Consider the following 26,529-nt stretch of genomic DNA (forward strand, 5'->3'; position numbering starts at 1 on the left):
GCCGGTTCTCCTAGGAGGGAATTCCCTGAAGCCTAGAAACACTTCTGCTACCAAAATGGCTTGCCTGCAAACTAAGCATGTGACTCTGAACACACCCAGAGATGCGTGCACACACCCTGTCACAGGCAGTCACTTGCACAGAGCACTTGCCGTCCCCTCCCACCCATCTTCCTCTCTCCCCCGTGTAGGGAATTGCACGAATAAAAGAGCCTAAGCAGCGGAGTAAAGGTAGCCAGAGAAAAGAGATTTGATTATCATACCTTGGCCTATAATCTTTCCGCCTCTGCCTCTGCCGCCGCCGTCCTCCTCCTCCTCCTCCCTCGGCAACATAGATTACATCCCAATGGAAGGCAATTCTACTTATCTCTCTTATGTACAATTCAAGAAGATACGTAAACTTTTTTTTTTTTTTTTTTTTAGGAAATAAAGCTTAGTTCATGGTTCCCCCAGCTCTTTGGAATCCTGCCAGATAAATGGATCTTTAGGCAAATCGTTTTCAACTCTGTGCCTCGGTTTCCCTCTTCTCTCTCCCATGGAGATGAGGAACAGAAGCCATCCTTCAAGCACAATATGTTTCTTGGGGGGAAGAAAAAGAGCTCCTTAAGTACCCAGAGTCACCGGTCATGATTTGGTCATATACGAGCGAAAGGTAGGTGTCATTTATTCTTCTACGGGCAGGTGAATTTTAAGTTGTTTCAAAAGTTGACTCAAATTTGGCCAGAGGTGGAAGCCATGGCTTGCCTTACCCAAAGAGAACGTTATGAACTGGCCGTGGAGAGGAGGGGAATTTCTGAGGGGGGTGGGAGCGTTGCTGGTAAGGACCTAGCTGGCCGCAGATGCAGCATGACGAAATGACAGGCGTCTGAAAGTGTTTCGTGAGCCCCAGGAACAGCACGCTGCCCTACCTCCTCAGCCAAGGCCCTCGGCCTTGTGGCTTCATCTGTTCCCCTCCGGCCTCTTCCCAGCATTGCCTGCCCTGCGGCAGGTGTAAAGGACCCGCTCCCTAGGTCAGGGTGGCAAGCGGGGTGTTCAGGTGAACTCAGACCACTAGGCAGGTTTCATTTGGCCCATACCGTCAGGCTTTGCAATATTTGTCATTTAAATCCACTCTCAAGTTGGGAGACTTCCTATCAAGTCCCGATCTCCACTTCCTTGGAAAAATGGATGATCCAGCAACACAGAGCCCACGTTCTTGAACAACCATAACCAGGCCCTTCCAGACAGGACTTGCTGGCTCTGGTCCCCACTGCCACCAGCCGTTGCTCCTCCGGGCTGAGCAGGGTCAGCCACCTTTTATCTCCTCACCCCACAGGCCATCTATGTCACCTGCTAGGCAGCCCAAGGCACTGGAGGGTCTGTGACCTCCGCCTGGGTGAGGACCATCTATCCCCTGGACTCTTGCTGATGCATGGAACGGGCTGTCCTCCCCGGCCTGGTTGGTGCTGTTGTGTAGTTTCAGTGCTGAGGGTTGGGCTTTTTCTGCCTGGAAGGGCTAAGGTGCCGTTATTGTGAGGAAATGCAAGGCCACGGGCTAAGGAGCAGGCCAGGACCCGTTCCTCCCTTCCCAGATAACACACTCCCACTTTGGCAGCAACCTGGGAATCGTGCCGGCTCGTGACTTTTCCTTTTTTCTATTCTATTAGTGACTTTCAAAAAGGACATTGCAGCCAGCTAAAGGGAGCAGATGGCACTGTATCAGGCCTCCTGCAGGCTGACTTTTGGGGGGGAATCGGGGCTTTCCTGTGATGAGTTCTTGTAGCTGGTAAGCTTTGATCTCTCAGGCTGGGGAGGTGTGTTCCCCTAAGGAAGGAATCAGGCCGTGCTTAACCTTGATCACCGAAATCACTGTTCTCCTTGCCCTTCTTTTATAAACAAGGAAACTGGAACAGAGCTAAGAGAGGCTTTTTCATACACTTTAGGAAAGAATGAGCAATGGAAAAAGGAAATTGAGAGCTTTGGGGAGTTTATAGGAGAGACGCATTTGAGTTTGAAATAGGAGCTGGGAATCCATATGTTGGGAGGAAAGAGAAGAAAAGAACAGCCACACGCACAGAGCTTCAAGGGGAAGTGCGGAAATAGTTAAGGGAAAGGGGGCAGGGCAGCCCACGTGGGTCTCCCTTTATCAGCCCCAGATGTGCAGGCAATGGTCCTCAGGATGCCCATGAAAGGGTCCAGAGCCTGCTGTGCTAGACTCAGTGTTTTCTTAACTGCCAAGGAGCACATGAATTCAGTGGCAGGGAGCTTTCCTCTGTGCACTCCATGACTCCCCCCGAGGCCCTGCGAGGTGTGTGCCCCACCAGTCAGACACAGAGTAGGCTCCCTCTAGACTTGGAAGTGGACAGCACTGGGTCACCTCGCACTGATCCCTGCCTGTCCGCCCCCATCAAGCAGGGGCTGCCCGTCCTGCCTCTGTTGACCCGTGCCCCAGACTGACCAAGGCAATTTCCACCTGCATAAATGACTTAGCCTCTCCAGCCTCAGTTTTACCGTCTTTAAAATGGGGGGGGGGGAACAACCATCCTTGGTGAGGTGCATAACAAGATACATGTAAAGGGCTCTGGGGAGAATAAAGCCCAAAACGTGTTTTTTTTCAGTTATTCCTTATACTTTTTAAAATCAGGGTGGAAAATTTCAAACACCTATGCAAATAGACAGAATGGGTGTATGCCTCATACACCGATGACCTAGCTTCCATCGTGATCATCTCATGGCCAATCTTAGTTCATCTCTGTCATCCACTTTCCCCAGCCCCGTGTCATGCTGAAGCAAACACGGGAGGTATTTTATTATTCTATCTCATTATCAAGCGTGTGATGACCAACTTGCTCCCTCAACCAGTCGAAACTTACCCACTCCTTTCTGCACCTTTTCAAGCCTTCCAGAGGGCCACCTCTGCCGTCCCCAACGGTCACTAAATTCCCGTGGTCATTCTTCCAACAAAAGTCGTGACTGATAGCAGCTCAGGTTGTGAGCCCCTGGGAGGCCTGGATGTATTTGCATTTTACCAGACTCCAGGATTTTCTCTGGAAGAAAGAGCGGAACTCTAGAAGGAGGGGAAGATATTGGGCCATTTCGAGCCCTCCCAGCCCCTTGACATCAAGCTTAAGCCCTATGGGAACTGACTGAACGCCTCTTATTATTGGTGCCTTTCTTCCAGGGAAGGGGCACCTGGGGCGGAGAACACCAGTGAACTATGGCCTCCCCTCAGCCACTGGCTGCAGGAGAATGGGGGTTCTCCTCTCCCAGCAGAAGCCCTACTGCTGACCGAAGTATGTGATGCAGCTCAGAGACTCATTCCTTCTCAAGTCCTGGTGGAGGGGCTAGAAGGCAGGCTCCAGAGGCCAGATTCAAGACAAAATGAGATAATGCTGTATCTACTAGGATTCTCTTGGTCACAAGGGACAGAAAATCCAACCCAAGATGTCTTTGGCGGGGGGAGGAATTTGGGGCCCACTTTAAATTGAGAAGTCCAGGGGTGGTGCTAGGGATCTGCACCCAGCTTCCAACACGTGTGCGGTATGTGTTGGGGGGGGGAGCTGGTTTCCCACACCACCAAGGAATTCTCCGGGACACCAGCTAGGCGTGCTACAGTTCAACTCAGTTCTAACACTGTCTACACGGCGGTAGTGTCCGATTCCGCAGGTTAAGGGCTCAGTCTTACAAGACTTCCCCCCCTCCCTAGCCGCCCCCCCACTCCAGAGGCCTTGTGGTTACCTGTGCGTCTGACAGATCAGCTCTATATTGGAGGTCTCTACGAACCCCGCCCTGGGTTTGACCAATTGGTTAGAGCAGCTCTCAAAACTCAGAGAAACAGTTTGCTTACTAGCTTACAGGTTTATTATAAAAGGATATAACTCAGGAACAGCCAGATAGAAGTGACCCATAGAGCAAGATATGCAGGAAAGGGCACAGAGCTTTCATGCTGTCTCCCAGCCCACCAGATTTCCACGTGTTCACCAGTCTGGAAGCTTTCCAAACCCAGGCCTTCTGGGTTTTTATGAAGGCTTCGTTACATAGGCACAATTGATTAAATCATTGTCCATTGGTGATTGAATCAACCTTCAGCCTCCAGACACCCCACCCCACCCCCAACTGCCCTGGAGGTCAGGGGGTTGAGACTGAAAGTTCTAACCTTCTAATCACAAAATTAGTTCCGCTGGCGACTCGCCCCCTTTCTTAGGTGCTTTCCAAAAATCGTTCATTAACATAACAAAGACACTTCCCCTCCCTCCCCCCCATCTCAGGAAATTCCAAAGGTTTTTAGGAGCTGTAAACCAGACACTAAGGTGGTCAAATACCAAATATATACTTCTTATTATAAATCATAATATCACAAGTGGACATCTCTGGTATTCGGGGTTCAACTGTTAAAATCAGCACTTGGTTTCACTCTACCTCTCGGCTCCAGATTTGTTTCAACTTTAGTTTTGGGTTAATTTGTAACAAGGCAGCAGCATCAGTTTTAGCCCCTGTATCCTTTTAGGACCTCCATAGAGAATCTCTCTTCCAAAAGTCGTAGGAAAAGTCTCACGGACCCTAATTGGGTCACATGACCATCCCTGAAAGCAGTACCTGTGGTTATGGAGAGTGAGAGGCGCTTACTTGCTCTGGGGGTGTTATGGGATCTACCTGGACCGAGAGGGTGGGAGGAGGCGTGGTCCCTTGGAGGGAACTTGCAGAGGGGGTTGGGCAAGGTTACCGAAATGGGGGTGGATCGGTACTGGCGACAAAACTGAAAAATGCACACTTTTAATGCTTAGCAAGTCTCTGAGTACATTAGGGAAGCTCATAAAATGATAATTCCCGTCTATCTCATGGAAACTTTTTTATTCCTTTTCAAATAAGTTCTACATGTTTGATCTCATAACAGTCCCGTGAGACAGGGGTGCAAGCAGTATCTTCCCGTATTACAGATGAGAAAATCAAAGCACAGAGCAGGTAAAGACTTTGCCCATGGGGTGCCTGGGTGGCTCAGTCGGATAAGTGTCTGCCTTTGGCTCAGGTCATGATCCAGGGGTCCAGAGATCGAGCCCTGGGGGGGGGGGGGGCCCNGGGGGGGGGGGTCCCTGCTCAGCGGGGAGTCTGCTTCTCTCTCAAATAAATAAATGCAATCTTTAAAAAAAGAAAGAAAGAAAGAAAGCATTCATTAAATTCTCCGTGCCCAGATCTCTGCTCAGTGCGAGCCTGCTTCTCCCTCTGCCCCTCCCCCCAACACCTGCATGCACTTGCTCTGCTTTCTTTCTTTCAAATAAAAGAATAAAAAAATTAAAAAAAAAGACTTTGCCCACAGTCACAAAGCAAGGTACTAAGGACCTGCCCTAGAGTCCCACAGAGACGTAAAGGGCTCAGAATTAGGGCCTGTCATGGAGTTAATGATATCAGCTGCCTGGATTTGTTCCTGAGTTAGCCAGATAGCCGGGTAGCAGCCTGGGGGGTCAAGTACCCATTGATGATGCCCTCACAGGTGGCAAGGGACAGAGGTATCACATAGGCCGAGACACTGCCACCCCAGGGAAACCTTCTCGTGACTGGTTCCCTTTATGCCAGGAGACTGTGTACAAGACTTGGTTTTCCTTGTCCCAGAAAACACACACACACATGCACACACAATACGCCAGTCCAAAAAAAAGTGTGGGGTTGGGTTGACTCCCCCTAAGGGAGATTGGTCCTAGCGCCAAGAGTGTCCTTTGCCAAGATGGAGAGGGAGAGCAGCCCTTGGTCAGGTGGGAGTGGTTTGGCCAGAACTCTAGGATCCTCCTAAGTGTGGCTGGGATCCCCAGAGAGCCCTCCAAAAAACAGCACCCCTCTTCCGCATCCAGGTTCTGAACACATTGAATAAAAAGACAAAGAGGTGGCGGAGAGCCAGAGGGCCACCTTCATTGTCACTAAAGCTAGCACAGAGGATGTCGCTTATTGTGAGAACAAAATCGACTTCCTCAAGGAGCCTGGAAGAAGGATGGAGCAAAGCAGATCATTGTCCATAGCCTTCCCGAGCGTTCCAATCAGGTCATTCCTTCGCCGTGGGTAGTGAGAGTAAAGACAAAAGTGAGTTTTAGGGAAAATCCCTCCTCGTGGAAACCAGAAGTGGGGAAGGCATGTGACCTTGGCAAGTTATTCATCTCTCGGGGCGTTCTTCTCTTCTTGGGTAAAATGGGTATAAGAACAGCATGTCCCTTGCAGGGAGGCAGTGGGGGTGTGAAGGGGTAACTGCGTATGACAGCCAAGGCATGTAGTAATCACTCAGCGAACGCTGGCTGTTCCTCTGTGCAATCCAGGTTCACGGTGGGTGGCCTTGTGGCTTTTTTCTCCAGCACGAAGCCCAGGGCCCCCGTGTCCTGCTGTGCTTGTGTCTCTCTCTCCGGCTGTAAAAATTATGCGAGTGGTGTCAGTGTGCAGTGGCTTTTCAGTTCTCGGCCTCTTCCCAGGCTGTGTTCTCCCACTTGGGGGGCAGGGAGATGGCAGAGACATCCTCTTCACCGTGGCAAGCGTTTGCCACCTCCCCATGCCCTGTTCCAGCAGATCCTGGCTCCAAGTTCAAAGCCAAGGTGGCTTTGTTGAGTAATTCAGCGACACGGCCTGCCCACCCGCCATCTGAGGGTAAGTCTCGCTCCCACACACCCATCTGCTAAGCATCTGCGGCCCTGTGTTTTGTGGTGTGGAGGCTGGGAACAGGCACACCGCCCCAGCTGACCGCGTGGAGGCCAAGCTTCCTTCCTCCCCCCACTGCCCTTGGGCTCAGTGTCTCTCTCTCTCTCTCTCTCACACACACACTCTCTCTCTCTCTCTCTCTCTCTCTCTCTCACAGTGAGGTTTCAGATCCGCTCCCAGGCCGGTTGGCGCTGACTGCATCTGGATTCACACCAACCTCTTCCTCCTGGGGGTTCAGAGTGTTCTTGGAAGGAAGCCTGGGAAGGGAAAGGCCTTCCCCAGCATTCCCCATGCCGTGGCTGGCTGACAGTGCAGACTGGAGCTGCCAAGAGCTGTGGAGTCAGACAGACCCGAGTTCAAATCCCTGGGTGACCTTGGGCAAGCTGCTCTCCACTTCAGTTTCTTCATGGATAAAGAATGTGATAGTAACGGGATCTGTCTCATGGGATTATGGCCAGGATTCAGGGACATGCTGACCGTGGAGCCCTCACTCCATGTCAGGCACGTGGGAAGGGCTTGAGAGGTGGTAGCCCTTGACCATCAGCAGGGCATCCCCTGCTTCTGTGGGGGGTACTCATGGAGGAGGAGAGAGTGTCGTATCCTTGGGCGTGCCCCACCTCCCACACTAGACCCCTACCACAGTTACTCGATGGGACCAAACCGATCTGCTCTTATGCAAAATGTCTCATTTGTCCGGTAGCTCCCATGCCTGGTGTGGTGCCTGGCACTTAAAAAGCACTAAATGTTTGCAGGAAGTAAGTGCAAGGAACAGGGCAAGGGAGTGTCTGGCAGGCAGCATCTGTTCCAGGACTGTTTTCTGAACTCTAGGCTGTTCTTTCTGCCCCTTCATCCTCCCTTCCTTCCCCTCCTCCCCTCCCTCCTTCTGACCTTCCGCTTCAGACCTTCCTTTCTTTCTTTCTTTTTTTTTTTCTCGGAAGGAAATAGCTTCCTTCTTTCCTTTTCTTGTAATATCCAAGCTGTGAGAGCATCCCTTGAGAGCCCTTCACCCAGCCGAGAGCTGCGATTCCTCTTTCAAATTGAGTCTGTCCCCTGACTCATTCATTAAAATGCAGAGGGCATGTGACCAAACTGCATAATGAGTCTCTCAAGAGGAGGGCTGGGAGGCGAGAGGCAGGGAGCTGCTGCCAACTGCAAGGCAAACGCTACCCCCTCCCCTCCCCAGCCCCCAGCTGTGGATCAGGCTCATTGGCCCATCGTGCCCTGGGAAGGCTGGGGGCTGCCGTTCATCTCCAGTAAATCAGCGAAGTCCTGGAGAGCTGCAGCCTGGCAGTCTTGGAAGCCGTGGAGGTTTGGAGAGTCCAACCCATGACCTTTGCTCAACCTTCCCCCGCTCCCACTGCTTGAGTCTTTCTTTTATTCAAATGTATTTTTTAACGGCCCAAGTAACATGTGAGTATATTTTTATCATAAAACATTCAACCATAAAAGCAAGCCCCTTTAACAACTCCCCAATACCTCTACCCCTCTCCAAGACAACCTTCTGGTCATACAGCTCTTCACCTTCCAGGGTTTGGGCTGCCCCATCACAAGCTCCCCATGAAGGCGATCTGGGGGGGACCCAGACACCCTTTTGCCCTCCTGAGGTCCCAAGCCAGTTCTTTACAAAGCAGTCAGCGTGCCTCTTGGACACCTTCTCGGCCCCCTTCCTGGCAGGTCCCCCGTCTGCCATGCAACCACCATGCAACCCTCCGAATCCCATCCCTGCAGAAGAGCCCTACTCTCTGCACTAAGGAAGTCAAACCAGATGATGCCCTGATTAGAAATTTAGGTTTAACTCCTTCCCAGAGGCAACTGCACTTTAATGTTGGAGCCCCAAAGAGTGAAAAAGGTGTCAAAAATCCAGTAATCCTCATGGTGGCCTCTCAGGCACGAAGGCCTCCCGAGTTCTACTTTTTTTTTCTTTTTTTAAAGATTTTATTTATTTATTTATTTGACAGAGATAGAGACAGCCAGCGAGAGAGGGAACACAAGCAGGGGGAGTGGGAGAGGAAGAAGCAGGCTCACAGCAGAGGAGCCTGATGTGGGGCTCGATCCCATAACGCCGGGATCACGCCCTGAGCCGAAGGCAGACGCTCAACCGCTGTGCCACCCAGGCGCCCCTCGAGTTCTACTTTTTGGGTGGTGAGCCTCTCTGAACCCACTCATTCATTTTACCTGGGTAACGACCTAGCCCACTGTGGCCTCGGGAAAACCACAAACTTCCCTGAATCACGTTAACCCACCTGCAGAATGGGAATCACCCTAAGTGCCGCCCTCATCGGGCTGTGAAGTGTAAATGGAATTATCTACATAAAGCCCTCAGCCTTTGGCCTGGCACCTGGTCAGACATGCAGTTAGTGTTAGTAATTGTCATGATCAGCATGATTTCTATTCTGATCTGTAATACTCCATTCATTCATTCAAGAAGTCTTTTTGTGGAGCACTTACTATGTGCCAGGCACTGTTCTTGATCCTGGGAGGAGAGCCGTGAATGAGTCAGACGTGCTTCCTGCCCTCCGTGGGCTCAGACGCTAGCTCCAATGTATTGTACCTTTGTGTCTGATAAGCACTTTGGCCCCTGTTATGTCCCGTGGTCCTCACTAATGTCTTTAAGTCAGGCAAAGGCAAGATGAGTGTCCCTCTTGTACAAATAGAAAGCTAAGGTTCAGAGTATTAAGCTCCTGGGACAGGACGGCTAGGAACTGGCCAGCTACGACCTGATCCGGGGTCTTTCTGACTCCAGTTTCCGTGCTGTCTCGCAATGGGCATTGATCATTATACTGAGGTGCAGGAGGAAGGGGTCCTGTAAGCAGTTCCCAGAGCTCTGAAAGCCTGACCCTACCAGCAGGAGCACAGAAAAGAGGTGGGACTACCCTCTGTGTGCCTTTGAGAATCCTGGTTAGTTCTGTCCATGAAGTGAATCAGTTGGACCTAACCAAATATTCCTCTGCCCGGCGCCCATTTCGGAGGCCCAGAGGAGATTTTTTTCAATGGAAATGCACTTGCTGGGGCTCCTGGATGATTCAGTCGCTTAAGCATCCGACTCTTGATTTCGGCTCGGGTCATGATCTCAGGGTTGTGGGATCGAGCCCCGCATTGGGCTCTGTGGGGAGTCTGCTTGAGATTCTCTCTCTCTCTCTCTCTCCCTCCCCCTGTGCCCCTCCCCCACTCTCTCTCTCTAAATGAATGAATGAATAGATAGATAGATAAAATCTTTAAAGAAAAGGAAAGGAAAAGCATACGCTCCCGCCTGTAGCCTGTGGGGCCTGGCCATGTCAGCTGGCAGCTCAGAGGTCTGAGAGTACGTCCCCATGGGGTCCTCACCTAGCAGGAGAGAAGATGGCTGGGACTGTGGGCTCAGCAACCCAACTGCATCTTCTTGGGGTGGCACCTGGAACTCCTCGTCGTAACAGGTCTCTACACAAACCCAGCATTCCCCCCAACCCCGCTGCCATCGGGCTGTCTGAGAATACCACGCAGAAGTCTGTCTTGGGGAAAGTGGCAGGAGTAGACCTGGCAAAGATCCCAGGGAGAGGGCACTGAGGGCCAGCCATGGCATGGAGAGACCCATGGCCTGAATAGGGCTCCGCAAGGACATTTCCCTGACCCCATCCCAGCGACAGCTCATGCCTCCCTCTGACCGCAGATGATAGTACTGAGCCCACACACGTGACTCATGAAGGGGTCCCCTCCTCCAAGGCCACCTCTGCCTAATCCTTATGGAAACATTTCTTTAGAGTCCTTTACCTGCACTCTCTTGACCTGCCTATACCCTCCTCAGGTATCTCTGTCTCTATCCCAAGAGTAGATCTCTGTTTTCTTTCTTATTGAAGCTAAGCACACAGGATTATTCATGATCTTTGATAAATGACATTGTTTCATCTTCAGTTAGACCTTGCACAAGGCTATTTATTATCTATGTTTACTAATTTGATTATAATATGGTAAACACCTGTGAACCCACCACCCAATTCTTCCTGTGTGTTCCTGACCTTTTCATCACTTTGCCTCCCTCACCCCATCCTGAATCTTTTTTTTTTTTTTAAGATTTATTTATTGATTTGAGAGAGAGAGTGATCAGGAGGAGGGGCAGAGGAAGAAGGAGAGAACGAGAATCCCAAGCAGACCCTGTGCTGAGCGTGGAACTTGACATGGGGCTCCATCCCAGGACCCCGAGATCATGACCTGAGCCAAAACCAAGAGTCGGATGCTTAACCACCTGAGCCACCCAGGTGCCCCCACCTTCATCCCGAATCTTGAGTTTACCATTCCTTTGCTTTTCTAATAAATCATCTTCTTTATATATATTTCTAAAAGACATATTGTTTAGATTTTCATGTTTTTACCTTGCTTAAGAGAATATCCTGCTGTATGCAGTCTTCCAGAAGACTACAGTATTTTTTCTCATAATATTATATTGCTAAAATCCATCCATACTGTATCATAGAGCTCTGGTCCATTTGTCTTCACTTTTATATTATAATCATCTCTATTACGTTCCATATGTATTTATTCTCCTGTCACTGGACGTGAGGGTTGTTCCCAGCTTTCCACTGCTTTGGACATTCTTGCACATGTCTCCTGGTAAACCATGTGAATGTAGCAATTTACAATCCCACCTCCAGCACATATATAAAGATCCTGTTGATCCATACCCTCCCCAACACTTGGCATTATCAGACTTTGTGATTGTTTCCAAGTGACAGGTTATTAAATGGTGTCTCCTTGTGGTCTGTTCATTTTTATTGGCCATCCAAGTATGGTTTAGAATGATCCACGGTGAGGTGGGGATCAGCCCACAAGGGAGCCTTGAGGATTTAATGAGGCACGGTTTGCTTGCAAAGCCTCCGCAGTTGAGATAATGGCATTGTCTTGTTCAACTCCGGGCCCCCAGTAGCCAACACAGGGCCTGGTACCTCATGATTATAATCGTTATGACCTTCAAGACAACAACAAAAATAATAACATTTACTGAGTGCTTGCTAAGTGCCAGGTGCTATGCTCACAAACACCTTTCTGTACTTTTATTATTTCATTGTTCTAGAAACCCTAGAAGGTAGATTCTGTATTACTCCCTTATGAAAGATGAGGCACTGATATTGAGTATCTTTCCCAGCATCACACAAGTAGTAAATGATGGAGCCGGGCTCCGAACCTTGGCATTTGACACCCAAGCCCTGACCTATTCTATCCGATAAATAGTTGAATGGTGCCTTTACCTGCCCATGACCAGAGGCAGGGTCGGATGGTGTAGCGCTTTTTATCTCCTATCAAATATATTTAAAATGTACCCACGTTTTGCTTATAAACAAAGCTTAAAGATTTTTATAATTTTACTCCAGTCAAATGTAATTCATTTAATTTTATGATTGGTTAAAACTTCTTGGCAGTCGTTCCACAGGCAGAGAACTCTGGCAGTGGGAGACCTAATGTACAAATTGTTCTCAAATATCATGAGATGGTGTGAATTCTTCCTTGACTGATGATTCCCCTAAAATCATTTTTCTGTTTTTTCTCTTAGCAATCATACTTATTATCTCTAACATACCGTTATCTTTTACTTATTATTGTGTCATACTATTGATGCTCAGGGCAGGAATATTTGTCCACTTAGTTCTGTCTGTATCTTTCATGGGTTTCGTTCTTAGGTATCCCTAGTGCCTGAGACTGTGCCTGGACAAAGAAGGAGCTCAACAAATATTTGTTGAATGAATGGAATAAATGTATGCTTCCGGGAATGAATGAGTGAATGAATGAATGAACGAACGAACGAACAAACCAATGCTATTTTGTGGTTTTATTTTTCATTTTGGAGCCAATTATTTTTTCAGGTTTCAGGTTTCACTTCCCTCGGCCGGGAGGCCTGAGATTTCGCGCTGGACGCCTGAAGGATAACACAGTCCCGAAGATGTAACACAGGGTTGCATTTTGCTTTTTCCTTTATCTCTTAAAAACCAACATCCGGGGCGCCTGGGTGGCACAGCGGTTAAGCGTCTGCCTTCGGCTCAGGGCGTGATCCCGGCGTTATGGGATCGAGCCCCACATCAGGCTCCTCCGCTAGGAGCCTGCTTCTTCCTCTCCCACTCCCCCTGCTTGTGTTCCTGCTCTCACTGGCTGTCTCTATCTCTGACAAATAAAGAAATAAAATCTTTAAAAAAAAAAAAAAAAAACCAACATCCACCAGGAGCAGCCGGCCTCAAATCAAACTGTTAGGCAATGAGGCAGGAGGCTCTTAAAAACAAAAACAAAAAATTCCTGGCAGCTTGAATATAGCGATTTTTCTAGCAGCATACTCTGGCGTCCAGGTCCAGCGCACCTCATTACGTGTGCACGGGGCATCTGACAGATGTGTAACAGGCCCGAACCCCTGGCTGTTATTCCTCTTTCCAGACTGGGGTGCACCAGATAAATGCAGGAATCAGGAACCATCCTTCCTCGTCAAGCGTCTGTGGCTCAGTTCCCAGAGCCGGGCCAAACGGGTAATTATAGCTTCCCTCTGTGGCGTGCAGGCAGGAGGCTGATTTAGTAAAGGAAGCCTGCTGTCTGTCTCCAGCCTGGCTCTGACTCATGGAACCAGGGAGTCCCAGCCTCGCTACCCGCAGAGGGTGGTGAGCAGCTGGGGGGTGGGAGGTGAGGGTGGCCGGCGAGCCAGGCTGAAAGCCCCTTAAAGGAGGAAACTCCCCGCTTGGCCTGGAGGAACCTGCAGCTGGAGCCAGAGGAAGTGAGGCTCAGAGCAGCTGCTGTTCCAGCAACTGCACGGCCACGGCTGCGCCCTTGAAAGGAGGCCCTGGCTATGCGGGGATGTAAAATAAAATGGGCTAGTGATTCTCATCTTCAAAATTAATTGGGGGGAAACCCCGAATTGCCTCTCCGAAGGATGGCCGCCTTTGTAGGATATGCTGGTGGCTCTGGTTTCTTTCTGGGGGGGTAGGCCTGGGGATGTGGGGTGGGGGGGAAGGGCTGGGGCAATGGAGTCTGGAGTGATGAGCCTTCTGCTCGTTTGATTTTCCTCTTTGGCAGGAGAGGCAGTGAATTAGGTCTTTACAAGTCACAGAGGCAGATTGCCTGTTAGTTCAGGCTCAGCTGCATGGAGGGTAACAGGCCAACCCTGGCAGGGATTTCGATGCCACCTTAGGTCACCGGAGGTCATTTACCCCTCCTTCTGTCTCCAGCAGCTTCTTCCTCCTCCCCTGACAGGCAGCCAGACCTGACAGGCAGCCAGACGCAGACAACTTGACCTCCTCCCGCAGGCCCTGCGGGCCAGGAGATTCCGGCTCCCAGCCCTCCCCTTCCCGCTGAGTCACCCACCTCCCGGTCAGGTGATCCTCCCCTGGGCCCTTCTGAGAGCACCTTGACCTATATTGCAAACTCTCCATTACAGAGGATTCTAATTGTCCCGAGACAGGGCCTGCCAGGCCAGCTGAACGGTGCCCGAGTGTTGCAGGGGGCAGCCCCAGGCTGCAGATGAGGCCGCCCGGTCAGTGGGAGGGGGGTGTCCCACTCCAAGAACAAGAACAACACCAGACAGGCCTGAAAATGTAAAATTGGGAGGCTGGAGGCTGTGCGTGCAGGGTGGGGGCGGACGGGGTGGTGAGAGTTAGCTGGGAAAGCTGACAGCCACTGGGAGACATGCTTTCTCCCCTCCTTCTCCAGGCTCTGTGGCTCTGGGCCAGGCCCTGACTGAGCAGACTGCTGGGGACCAGCGGTGAGGGACAGATGTAGTCCCCCTCCAGGGCTGGGTGACTGTTGCTGCCCACGGGGAAGGGGAGAGGTGAGAAACCATGCAAGTGGTAGCATAAACCTTGATGACTCATCCAGATCGCCCCAGCCGAGAAAACATTCCCTGCTCCCCCAACAGGGAACACATTCTTGTCCCCAGATTATCCACAAAATGGCCTCTACTCATTCTGTCTATGGGTTCTTTGTGCCGTGGTTGCCTGGGCAGTCTTTGTGTCCTCTCGATGTGGGGGTAACGGGGGGGGGGAGCTGTAGGAAAGGCATTAAAAGGGAAGTGTTCAGAATCAAACATTATAAGCCTCATCCTTGGGCATCAAGCCTGTACAAAGCGGTATTAACTGAAGATTGCAGTTCCTGTCGAATTAGAAAGGGCGCTGAACTTGGAGTCATTCTTCAAAGCCCGACTTTCCCAGTGGGCAGCTCTGTGACCTCAGCAAGTCACTCTAGGCCTCAGTCTGCAATCTGTCTTAATGGGCGTATAAATAAAATCGCATTAGATCAGATAGTATGAGCATTAGATCAGGTGATGTGTGTAAAAATATTATATCAATTATATAGAATTATGCATAGCTAGGTGTTATTCTTGTGTCCAGATTGTTAAGCCCCTCCCCAGTCCCCATCTGAGAGGATGAATTTATTTGTTGGCCGTCCCCAATGTAGGAGAGCCCGCCTCTGTGTGTATGTTTACAAATGTAAATAGAAAACCCGCAGCCCCGGGCTCCGGCTCCGGTAGGGTCTACCAAGTCTAACAGCCCCTTGTAGTGCCTTTGCCGGTCACCCAGAGATTAGTCGTACATTGGTTTCTTCTTTTAGATCAAGAAAAGCTATGCATGTGTCATGACTTGGATAAAAACCCGCAGAGTGGAGCAAAGTCCCGTTTTTAAATCAGAATGTAAAGGCATGAAGTTGCTCCCTGGTGCACAGTGGGGGATAGATATCAGAGGAAGGGCTAGTGAGCTGGGTGGAAGGGGTGAGGGGCTGAAGGAGGGAAGGAGCAGAGGGAGGAAGGACGTTCAGTGACTATAGGAGCAGAGCTGGGTTTACCAGGAAGCTAATTGTGCTTGAACTTCAGGATGCTGCACTTAGTGTGTCCCTTCCAAGACCTGTTCCCTCATTTGTAATTCATGTAGTCCTTTCCTAAAGAAAGCCCCCGGTATTGTACACCCTTCAGCCCACCCCCACCCCTCAAACCTGGATCTGACCCTTTGCAGTAGGTCTCCAAGAGACCCAAGCCCTGTTCATGTTTACGATTCATAAGCACAAAAGAGGTGCGAGTGGTGTAGGGGACGTGGCGTCTTCAGGTCATCTCCACCGTTCACTCCAAACCTGCAACTCGCAGGGAGATACACACGTCGCTGGGCAAGCACAGCACCATAAGGAATGGGATGTAGAAAGAGGGTGGAGGTCAGGAATGTGCAGAATTACGGGACTGGTTCCAGCTTCCAGAATCCTCTCTGGTACCCCCAGGGCGCTTCCGTTTCCAGGCTTGAATCGGGGTGCACAGAATGGGGCGGCGGAGAAATGGCTCGCAGTCTGGAATTCTCTCACTAGTCGTGACTAGTCTTCCCCGAGTCCTCTTCACTAGCCAGCTGTAGTGGCCGTGGAGTTACTGAACCTCTTTGGGCCTCTACCACTGAGGATAATGGTACGTGATTACAGAGCACCCCACGGAAACACCGCCTTGCCCACCGCTGTATTCCCATGAGTACAATGTCTAATAATTATGGTTTCATATTAATAGCACACATTTACATCGCGCTTCTGGATGGGGAAACTGAAGTACAGAGCTGTTACAGACCTTTCCCCAGGTCCTCCAGCTAATAAGGGGCAGAGACGTGATTCAGAATCAAGCAGTCTGGCCCCAGAGGCCCCCTTTCCCAATCACTATGCCCTCTGTGCTCAAGAAATAACAAAATCAACAGACTTTACTTTTTAGAGCAGTTTTAGACTTATAGAAAAATTGAGCAGATCACACAGAGAGTTGGATGAATGAAGGAAACAGCGAGTGGAGAGTCCCTAGATTGAGACCATGATTCATTACCCAGGGTACGTGGGAAGGGAGCTCGCGCTTGTGAGGTCTCTGTGTGCTCAGGATTTCAGACAGGTTGCTCCACTGAATTCTGAGCCACAGCATTCACGCTATCTTGCAATGAAAAAACTAAGACTCAGAGAAGCCCCAGGGCTTGCCCTAGGTCACACAGCAGATGAAGGGTTGGGACTAGAACATTCTGATATGTCTGACGCTCAGGATCACATTTGCCCCTCTGACTACTTCATCAGCAGCCAGCAAAAGATATTTTGTCTCGTATTTATTAACGCTGCTCTCTAGTGCCTTGTAGTTTTAAAAATAATGTGTATCCACTTTTGTCTTTTGGTCCTCAACTGCTGCCCGGAAAAGTAGGTGAGGCAGTGATCATGATTCCATTTTATAAAGGAAGCTACTCAGACTTCAAAAATTAAAGTCATATGATGGGGCGCCTGGGTGGCTCAGTCAGTTAAGCATCAGCCTTCGGCTCTGGCCATGATCTTGGGGTCCTGGGATCAAGCCCCATGTTGGGGCTCCCTCTCCCTCTCCTCTGTGCACTCTCTGTCTCTCTGTCTCTTTGTCTCTCTAATAAAATATTTAAAAAATTTAAGGTCATATGTTAAGTATTGAGGTAGAGTCAAGAAAGAAACAGAGATCTGTTGACTTTTTTTTTTTTTTTTAAGATTTTATTTATTTACTTGACAGAGCGACAGAGCACAAGCACGGGGAGCAGCAGGAGAGCGAGAAGTAGGCTCCTCGTTGGGCAGGGAGCCCAACGTGGGGCTCCATCCCAGGACCCTGGGATCATGACCTGAGCCGAAGGCAGCGCTCAACAGACTGAGCCACCCAGGCACCCCCAAATCTGTTGACTCGTAACTTACTTCATGTTCCTCCCTTCTCACTAAAGCTTCCCTTCATTACATACCCCTTCATTGTACATCCTCTCTTGCCAAGCCCACACAGAGGAAATACCTTCCTTGTTAGATATGAGTCTTCAAGGGGCTGCCCCTCCTTCCAGGGTTCTGCCAAGAGAATCTTTCCAGAGTCTAAGTTTTGACTGCTCAAATGGTCTGTTTCTCACTGCTCTGAGCCCACTTCCGCTCAGCGCATCGGCCTGTTAATTCAGTACCTAGAGCTCATATCCTTTGCCACCCTGACTCAAAACGATCTGGGATCCATCAGTCAATGTGCCTGCTGACCTTGGTGCCAGGTTAGAACATTTGAACCAGAAGTTCAGGTTTCATAATGTTTGTATTTGGGAAATAAATCAGAGTTTCCCAAGTGTGCTGTTTGAGGAATTCAAAGAAGCATAATAAAAAGGTACAAATACCAACAAAAAAACTCCATAATAAACAGCTCTTTCCCAAAGGACAGCTGGAAGGTACTGCTGCAGAGTTAAGAAGCCAGGGGCATCCTCTGTTTCGTTTTCAAATTAGGTCTTATGACATGTATTTACTCGGACACATTTCAGATAAAGAACTGAACTCCATCATGGTTAGCTCAGAGGAGGAGAAGAAAGGTTCATAATCTAGTTGAAGATACAACTGGTATACAACACACACACACACACACACACACACACACACACACACACCCCATCACCACACCCCACACATTACCTATGGTGTGGTTATACTGTAGCATTTGGGGGGAAAAGAAAATTCATCTCATTCTGTGTCCTACTTCCCAGATGGGCTATCTTACATCTATTCTAGATTTTTTTTAAAAAAAAACAATATATTTCATCTCTGAAATTATTTAAGAAAGGAAATGTATATGTTCATTCCAAAATATGCATATGTGAAGGAAAGACAGCATCAAAATTTTTGAGGTCCCCTCCAGCTTCTAAATATCCAGCCACTCTGTCATCAAGAAGTGCTACTGTGTGTGTGTGTTTATTAAAGATATTATTCATAGAGAGAGCGCGCGTGCATAAGTAGGGGGAGCGGCAGGCAGAGGGAGAAGCAGTGTCCCCGCTGAGCAAGGAGCCCAGTGTGGGACTCGATCCCAGGACCCTGGGATCATGACCTGAGCCAAAGGCAGATGCTTAACTGACTGAGCCACCCAGGCGTCCCTACTTTGTGTCTGTCACCTTTTGAAGTAATTGTCACCCTTGGGCTTGGCCCTGACAAGTTCATTTATTTAACAAACCTTCAGTGAGCATCTGTTATGGACCAGGCACTGCCAGGGCACTGGACATGTAAGGGACAGACAGGAATCCTTACCCCATGGAGCTTATGTTCTAGTGAAGGTAGACAAAGAAAGTAAGTAAAACATACCAAGTGTATCATCTTAATGCTAAGTGATATGGCGAAGAATGAAGCAGGGAAGGCACTCGGGAGTGTGGGGTGGAGGGACGAGGGTCACAATTTTAATCTAAGGTGGTTAGGGAAAGCCTCACTGAGAAAGTGCTATTTGAACAAAGTCCTGGAGGAGGGAAATGATACAAAGGCGGCCCTTTGGGTCAAATAAATAAACCCTCTGGCACTAATTTGGGGGGAAGGCCTTTTAAATCTCCAAATGTTCTTTTCACCTACTAATCACGATCCCTAGAATTCTATTATTGATCATACACACTTTTAGGTTAAAAGGCAAAGTAAAAATATACAGTTATCAACTTTGGAAAGCTTTGTGTGAATTTGTTTATCTGATGCTTTTGTAAATACTAAGGAGGGAGGAGAACAAGGTGATTGGACCAGAGGAGCAATGTGTGGAGGTAACAGTTTTGGGGACGTGCGGGGAGAAAGGAAGAACCCACTGGGCGAGCCTGGATTGCCACTGTGGGAGAGCAGGACTGTTGAACCCCTCTTCTGTCTCCCACCGGGACCACACGCAAACCCCTCCCCCCCCATGCTGGGAATGGTCCTGGCACCCTCGGCCAGCTCCTTCTCGCCATAGTGCTTGGTGAGGTGTCCTGGGATGCAGAACAGGCTGATGTGTGGTTTAACAATGCAGCTCCCGAGGGCTTGGAGCGTTTGGCGTTGTGCTGTAGATAGTGATGTAACTAGGGACGCACGGGAAAGCGATTCTGGGACTTGGGACTCTATTAGTGTATGGTTAATTTAACAGCCCTCAGAAAATAAATGAGTCAGGAAACGGTGAAAGTTTCCTCTTTAATCAGTGCAAGAAAGCAGCATTATTGATGCCATCCACCTCATCTTTTGAAATTAGATTGTCCCCTAGAGCTGTGTCCTATGTTTACCATTGTTCTTATAAGTTCAGTTCTCAAAAATGCTTCTATAGACATAAGCTTAACTCCAGTACCTATAGCGAACAGAGAGCAGTGGCCACAAGCAGGTGGGGACCAGTGGGGGCTAGGACACATGGGAGAGTGCTTGCCTGTACTCAGCTCCTGGGGTTGTTACTGAGTTTGAGAGCTCGATGTTGCTAGAATTTCTCATTCTCAATAGAAGGTGGAAATCCAAATTTTTAGACAAGACCTTCTGATTTTTAAATGTTGGCAACTAACTCAAGGTTGTGGGATACACTGTGCAGGCCAATTTATTGATCTCTACTATAAACAGATAATTTCGGTACATCATGGAACACAATAGGAGAGGTGAGCAAAGTAGGGACATCTGATCAACCTGAGTTTGAGAAGGTAAATTTTTTAGGGAATTGACCTCTGCCAATTTGAGCCCTTTATCAAGGTTCTCCCTCATCTATTTAGCCAATGGGTTATTTTGGAAAAACTAATCACATCTGAATAGTCCTGGTGGTGGGAGAAAATGCTGAGCTGAGAAGCCACAGGCGTCCATCCCGCTGTTGGTTCTCTCACAAACTCACTGTGCAACCTTGGGTAGGTCTCAGCCTCTCAGGGTTTAATTTCCTCATCTGCCGAATGAGGGGCTGGATTTAATGGTTTTCAAGATGGGTCCCTCCAAGCCTAGGAAGACTTCAGAGATGCCTTTGAGGGGTGGGGAAGGGTGGAAGGATCCCAGGGCTTGCAGAAAGACAGCTCAGCCTTTGTTCTGTTTTCTCTTTGGGGCTTCTGCTTTTTCTGTATTTTACATCTTGAGATTCTGCCAAAAAAATAAAAAATAAACTTCTTGAAAGAGTTTTCCCACTTTCAAAAAAGTTTCAAAATCACTGAATTAGTTTATCAGCTCTAGTATAAAGCGTTATTAGTAGAGGTTTGCAAACTATGAGGCCTGCAGCTCATCTGAACGATAGTCTTTCCTCCATTTGCCTACCAGTGTTTGTCTGGTTACAGTTACTCAGGCATAAATCAAATCAACAAGTAGCCAACCAATATTACCGGGGAGATTCTGACACATTACCCAGCTCAATAGCTCATTTGGGGGGATTTTCTTTCTTTGTTTTGGTGAACAGATGTGTTCTTTCTGTGATACTATCTTGGTCATATACAATATAGCCCCCTTTGCTACTGAAACACTTTTCCTGGTTCACATAATTTGAAAAATGTATCAACATTTCACAAGTTTGAAAATCACTCAACTGATTTTTAAAAATTAGCTGTAATTTATTGATAACTGAATAGGTGCTGACTTTATGGATATCACCACTAAGCTTCAGATCATTAACCCCACAAAGGAGATATTTTCGCATCTGTTTTACTGACAAATAAGGAAACTAAGGCTAGGTGAGGTTAAAGACTTAACCCGGATAACACAGATTTTCAACCCGTACCTGTCCCAGCAAATTCTCAAGCAGATAATCTCTCTAAGGTTGTTTCTAGCCTTTGTGAAGTTAGAGGTAGGGGTTCTAGGTGTTTTAAAATGTCCTAGGATCAACTGCAAAACTGTTGTCAATTTTCAACTTCCCAGCGCCTCTCATCTACTGAAAACCTTGAGTGGAAGCTTGTCGAACTCAGAGCTATTCAAGTTTGTTGCCCTAATCTTGACTGATAGGAGGGTCTCTGAATTTAAATAGTCTCTTCCATGGTCTGGACATCATCATGGGGAAATGAAAGAACTTTAGATCTGGGGGTGGAAAAAGACTGTTGGGGATGAATAAGTGGATTTTTCAGTGTTATTTCTGCACTTGGCGGAGCTGAGTTTCCCCTGCTGCAAAGGAAATTGCTTTCCCTGTTTGTTGATGTACCTACCGTTCTGGTCTAATGGATTCAGTTTCCCTAGTTGCCGGTATCTGCCAAGAGCGTGGCACAAGGCAAGCATTGACTGTGGAGCTTTTATTGTTGTTGTTAAGCACTTTGCTAGGCACATAGTATACCCTAGATCAGTGTTTCTAATTACTGTAACCACTGGAATTTTTTTTTCTTAAAAAGCTCACCTAAAAGACAGAAGACCAGTAATTTTTTTTGTACACCGTAACATTTTCAGGGAATTATTTATGAAAAAACAGCAATGGAAACAGACAGCAGAGGTGTTAAGATTCTCGATTCTCATTTCATAGGCAAAAAAAAATTGCTGATCGTTCATTCACTTGGCCAGTGGAGGAGCCTGGACCATAACTCAGATATTTCCACTTCTGATCGTGTGTCCTCTCTGTTTTATTATAGTCACTTGGCTTTCCTAACTGGAGGGGAAGCCGATAGACTTTCAGCATCAACCTAGTTTTTATTAACATCTCTGATGGTGATTTTGAGAAAGAAAGAAAAAAAGCCAGTTTATTAATTGCATGACTTGAGAAAAACATCAATAACCATTGTTTTTCCATTAAAAAAAAAGTAGCAGTCCCAATTATACGTAAGGTCTTCAAGTTTAGAGTTTGCCATTACAAAAAGTATGGGCAAGTGTTTCTGAACCCACTGCTGCCTGACCTCTGTCTCCTCCAGAGAATAGAATGGAATTTGGCTACTTCCTTCTTCTGGGAGCATTGTTTTTTGTTTGCTTTGCAGCCCAAATACTGGATTGATTGATTGCCTGTGACTTCTAAGCTAAGTGAAGGGGTTTGCGTATGGCTTTCTTTTATGAAGGAGGAAAGTAGAGTGCTGGAACTTGCTCCCTTTGCCCTGAGGTTTTCAGAGCAGATACTAACAGATGCACCTGGGTTACTTGGATGTCTTTTCTCTTTCCTTCCAGGTTCATTTTTCAAATGGTTTGTGCCTAATTCTGCCCCTCTGTGATAACAGGCAGGTTTGAAGCCACAAGAGTAGTCTGAAGAATACTTTGGGCTGCCCAGACAGAGGTGACAAGAGAAGGACTCACCTAGAGGATCAGAACTTGGGAGTCAGGTAATCGTTCAGTTCCCTATCACTTAGAGCACCACTTTGTCACCTTGGCTACACAAGCAATTATACAAAGAGCTCTTCAAACATACTAATGCCTGAGACTCATCACCCGATGGTCAGGGCAAAATCTAAGCAAAGGTAATTTTTAAGTTTCCCAGGTGATTTTTTTTTTTTTTTTAAAGATTGTATGTATGTATCTGAGAGAGAGCACATGCAGGGGGGAGGAGCATAGGAAGGGGAAGAAGCCAGACTCCCTGAGGGCTTCATCCCAGGACCCTGAGATCATGACCTGAGCCGAAGGCAGACGCTTAACCAACCGAGCGACCCAGGTGCTCCTTCCAGGGGATTCTAATATGCAGTAAGGTTCGAGAATCTTGATAGAGGCTTCCAGTGTCTTGTTCAAAACCAGGTGGGATAATCCCCAGTGATGGCAGTTTATTCTGCCAGCATGTTACAGGTATGTTGGGTGAACAGTTCATTCAGTATAAAGTACACATTTACCGAGCACCTGTATTCCAGGAACAAGACGGCCTGTCTCTGCCAGCAGAGTGGCTTTCTAGTGGGTGGAGACAAATAATAAACAGTCAAACAGGACCGTGATAAGTATTAAGAAGGAAGCAGACTGTGACTAGGGGTCAAGGAAGGCCTCTCTGAGAAGCCATTTTTGCAAGACCTAAGGGGAGCCAGTGAGAAGGCAGAGGGACTAGAAGGTGAAAATCTCGAGACAAGGAGGGTGGTGCGTTTGAGGAACAGAAAAGACTGCAGTAACTTTCATTTATCTAGAAAGAGGAGTGGCAGACAGTGAGCCAGCCTGACATTTCATATAGTTCACACAGATCACTCAGTCTGTTCTTGCCAAATAGGACACACTCTGCCAAGGAAACACAAAGAGAAGTATCCTGCAGGAGCCAGGGTGCTGCGTGCTGGACAAAGAGGGCTCCACGGTATTAGCCAAAAACTGCTGAGTATGAGAAAAAATTCAGCAGTCCTACGTGACACTGAGATAAGCTGTGAAAAGGAAAAAATTCAGTTATACATTTGCTATCCAGAGGATTTGGCCTAATTCTTTAGTCTTTTCTCTTGCTGCTAACCATCACCTGGACGTAGCCTATCCGTGTGGTGGAACTCGCCTCATTTCAGAACGCATTCGGTTCTCTGACACAGTATTTTTGGGGTCTCTACCCAACCAAACTTTCTGGAAGGCAGAATGTTTGTGAGGTATGTGTAAGGCTGGAGAAATCAACTATGTGCCAGTAGGAGACCTAAATATTTCTATGACTTTTCTTTTTTAAGAAAGACAGACCCAGGGGCGCCTGGGTGGCTCAGTCATTAAGCGTCTGCCTTCGGCTTAGGGCGTGATCCCGGCGATTTGGGATTGAGCCCTGCGTCAGGCTTCTCAGCTAGGAGCCTGCTTCTTCCTCTCCCACTCCCCCTGCTTGTGTTCCCTCTCTCGCTGGCTGTCTCTCTCTGTCAAATAAATAAATAAAATCTTTAAAAAAAAAAGAAAACAAAGAAAAAGAAAGACAGACCCAGCTCATCTCCCTTCCTCGTTTTCACACAAGACGGATACTTAAATTGTGCAAGCTCACTGACTTCTTAACACCTAATGGCATCCAGAGAAAAGAGCTCCACTGATTTATTTTTAAAGCTTATTTATTTTTTTAGTAATCTCTACACCCATCACGGGGCTCAAACCCACGACCCCGAGATCAAGAGTCACATGTTTCACGGACGGAGCCAGCCAGGCACCCCAACACTTATTTTTAGCAAAACTTTCTGAGGTCTCTCTGCTATTAAATTTAAACTGTCTTTTCAATCATATAACCTGGAATTAATTTTCCTGGTTGACATGTTGTTACTCATCCTCTATAAAACAAACCATGGGGTTCAATGCAAAGAAAACAACTATAATTAATATATATCCTAAACCAAAACGTCCAAGAATTCCAATAATTTCCAAATGCTTTTGCATAAGATATCATAATGATGCCTTGATAAAATAGGAGTGCTTTAAAAGATGTTCTTAATGGGAAAGATAGCCCTTCTTAAATTCTTATGAAGCAAGGAAAAACTTACCCAATTATTATTTTTTTAAAGATTTCATTTATTCATTTGAGAGAGAGAGACAGAGAGAGCACACAGCAGGGGGAGAGGCAGGGGGAGAGGGAGAAGCAGACTCCCCGCTGAGCCAGCTGGGAGCCGGATGTGGGGCTCAATCCCAGGACCTGGAGATTATGACCTGAGCCGAAGGCAGACGCTTAACCATTGGAGCCACCCAGGAACCCCAAAACTTACCCAACTATTAAAAAAAAAAAAGACTATGGCAATTGTTAAAGGATTTCTTTTATTTCTAACAATATGAGTTTTATAAGCTCTTCCCATGCCGTAAGTAGGAGCGTGAAACTGGGCCAATGGGCTCATGGAAAGATGGTGACTGGATCATAGTCATGGCTAGTACAAATGGAGAAAAACAAGTCAAGAAATATTCAGAGGAAACCTTGTACAGCTTTCTCTTTTTTTAAGCTTAAACAAGACAAAATAGATTTAAATTGCATCAGGATGGGTTTCTTCTTGACATAAGATGCCCTAATGCCTATAAAACAAGCCAGTTGCTTAGATATCTTCATGTCTCCGGCTTCCATCAATTCTTCGGTTATGTGGTAGAGATCACACACTGGTTTTTTAAGCACAACAATTACAGTACCTGTAAATGAAGGTTAAGTATTACTGAAGTTAATAAAAATAATTAGTGGGTATTTACATCCCAAAATGGTTGGCCAAGAGGCCAAGACAGACCGTGTCTGTCTTGTTCATTGTCTTCCCAACACCCAGCACTGGACCTGACGCTTCACGGATACTCTTCGAATATTTGTTGAACAGCCTCATTTTTCAAGTAGCAGCTGCACTGCACGCATTTGATCCCTCCAAGCTCGATTTAGAAGTACCTTCTCCAGGAGCACTTGCCTTACCCAAAGAGAAGCAGACCCACAAAGAGAGGGAAAGAGATGCTCAAGGATGAGCAAGGATGTCTTATCAAGGAAAACAGCAAAACCTCTTTTTTCCTGAAGAACTTTTAAGATTAGGACAAGCAACTGTTTGTAAAAGAACAGGGGAAGATTTGAACTGTCAGGCAGGATCGTGCTTTGAAGTATATTCCTGGCTAAAAGCAGGAGATAATAAACTAGATCAAACTTAGAGGCTCTAAGATCTGTCCCCGATTAAATGGGCCTAAGAGTAGGGGTGTGAAAAACAGCTGCCTGGCTGAACATATCCTTTGGATATTGTTATTAGCAGCAAACACCAGATTTGAAAACAGTGCTAAACACACTTTCAAATGATCTTTGAGGTGCTTAAAGCTGCAGCTGAAAGCTTGCCTAGCCTTCTTTTCTATTTGCTTAAACAAGAGCCTGAAAAAGAAGGTTAAAGAGTTTTCTAGTGATGTCCTTCACTCCTGTCCTAAAAAGAACCTCTGTTCTTCACTGACTTAAGGAGATTTCACAACTCCCAGAGGATAATGTGAAGGTAGTTTTTGCTCACTGCTGAACCAACTGAAGTTCCTTTCACATTCTTTTCCCAGACTGGAAAGGGTCGAGCTCTTCAAACGACTCTTCATTATTGCAGAAAGATGGAAATCATATTATATTCTATAATATAATGGGGCATAAAACATTTAAATAAAAATTTAAATCGACATAAAATGTGTGAAAGGTTAAAAAAAGCATACCATAACGTTTAGAGGTACTTATCATTGGTCTGTGAAAGAACATTTTCTGTAGGGCCTCAACCTGTAAGTGAATGTCAATAAAGATGAGTGAAAAGATATTTCATACACACATTTTTTCATGTTTATTATATGACATATTTATTAATAATAATTTATTATTTATATGGGGATAGTAATCCCTTCCATAATTGACACTGCACCCAGCCTTGTACACATATATGGTATAGGTATTTAAATGCA

The 26,529-nt window shown here is 47.3% G+C and overlaps 1 protein-coding gene across 8 annotated transcripts in view; it reads left to right on the plus strand.

Annotated features, from left to right (window-relative positions):
* Nucleotides 1-26,529, plus strand: part of CHD9 (chromodomain helicase DNA binding protein 9) — a 218,217-nt gene that overhangs the window by 16,899 nt on the left and 174,789 nt on the right. For 5 of the 8 annotated variants that reach the window (XM_011220466.3, XM_034638811.1, XM_034638810.1 and 2 more), the window contains exons 2-3: nucleotides 421-649; nucleotides 22,417-22,568. The gene's annotated coding sequence lies outside the window, so the exon portion shown is untranslated. The remainder of the gene's footprint in view (nucleotides 1-420; nucleotides 650-22,416; nucleotides 22,569-26,529) is intronic. The other 3 variants (XM_034638802.1, XM_034638804.1, XM_034638805.1) reach the window with 2 other exon arrangements.

The sequence above is a fragment of the Ailuropoda melanoleuca genome, chromosome 12 (assembly GCF_002007445.2).
Source record: "Ailuropoda melanoleuca isolate Jingjing chromosome 12, ASM200744v2, whole genome shotgun sequence".
Classification (NCBI taxonomy): Eukaryota; Metazoa; Chordata; class Mammalia; order Carnivora; family Ursidae; genus Ailuropoda; species Ailuropoda melanoleuca.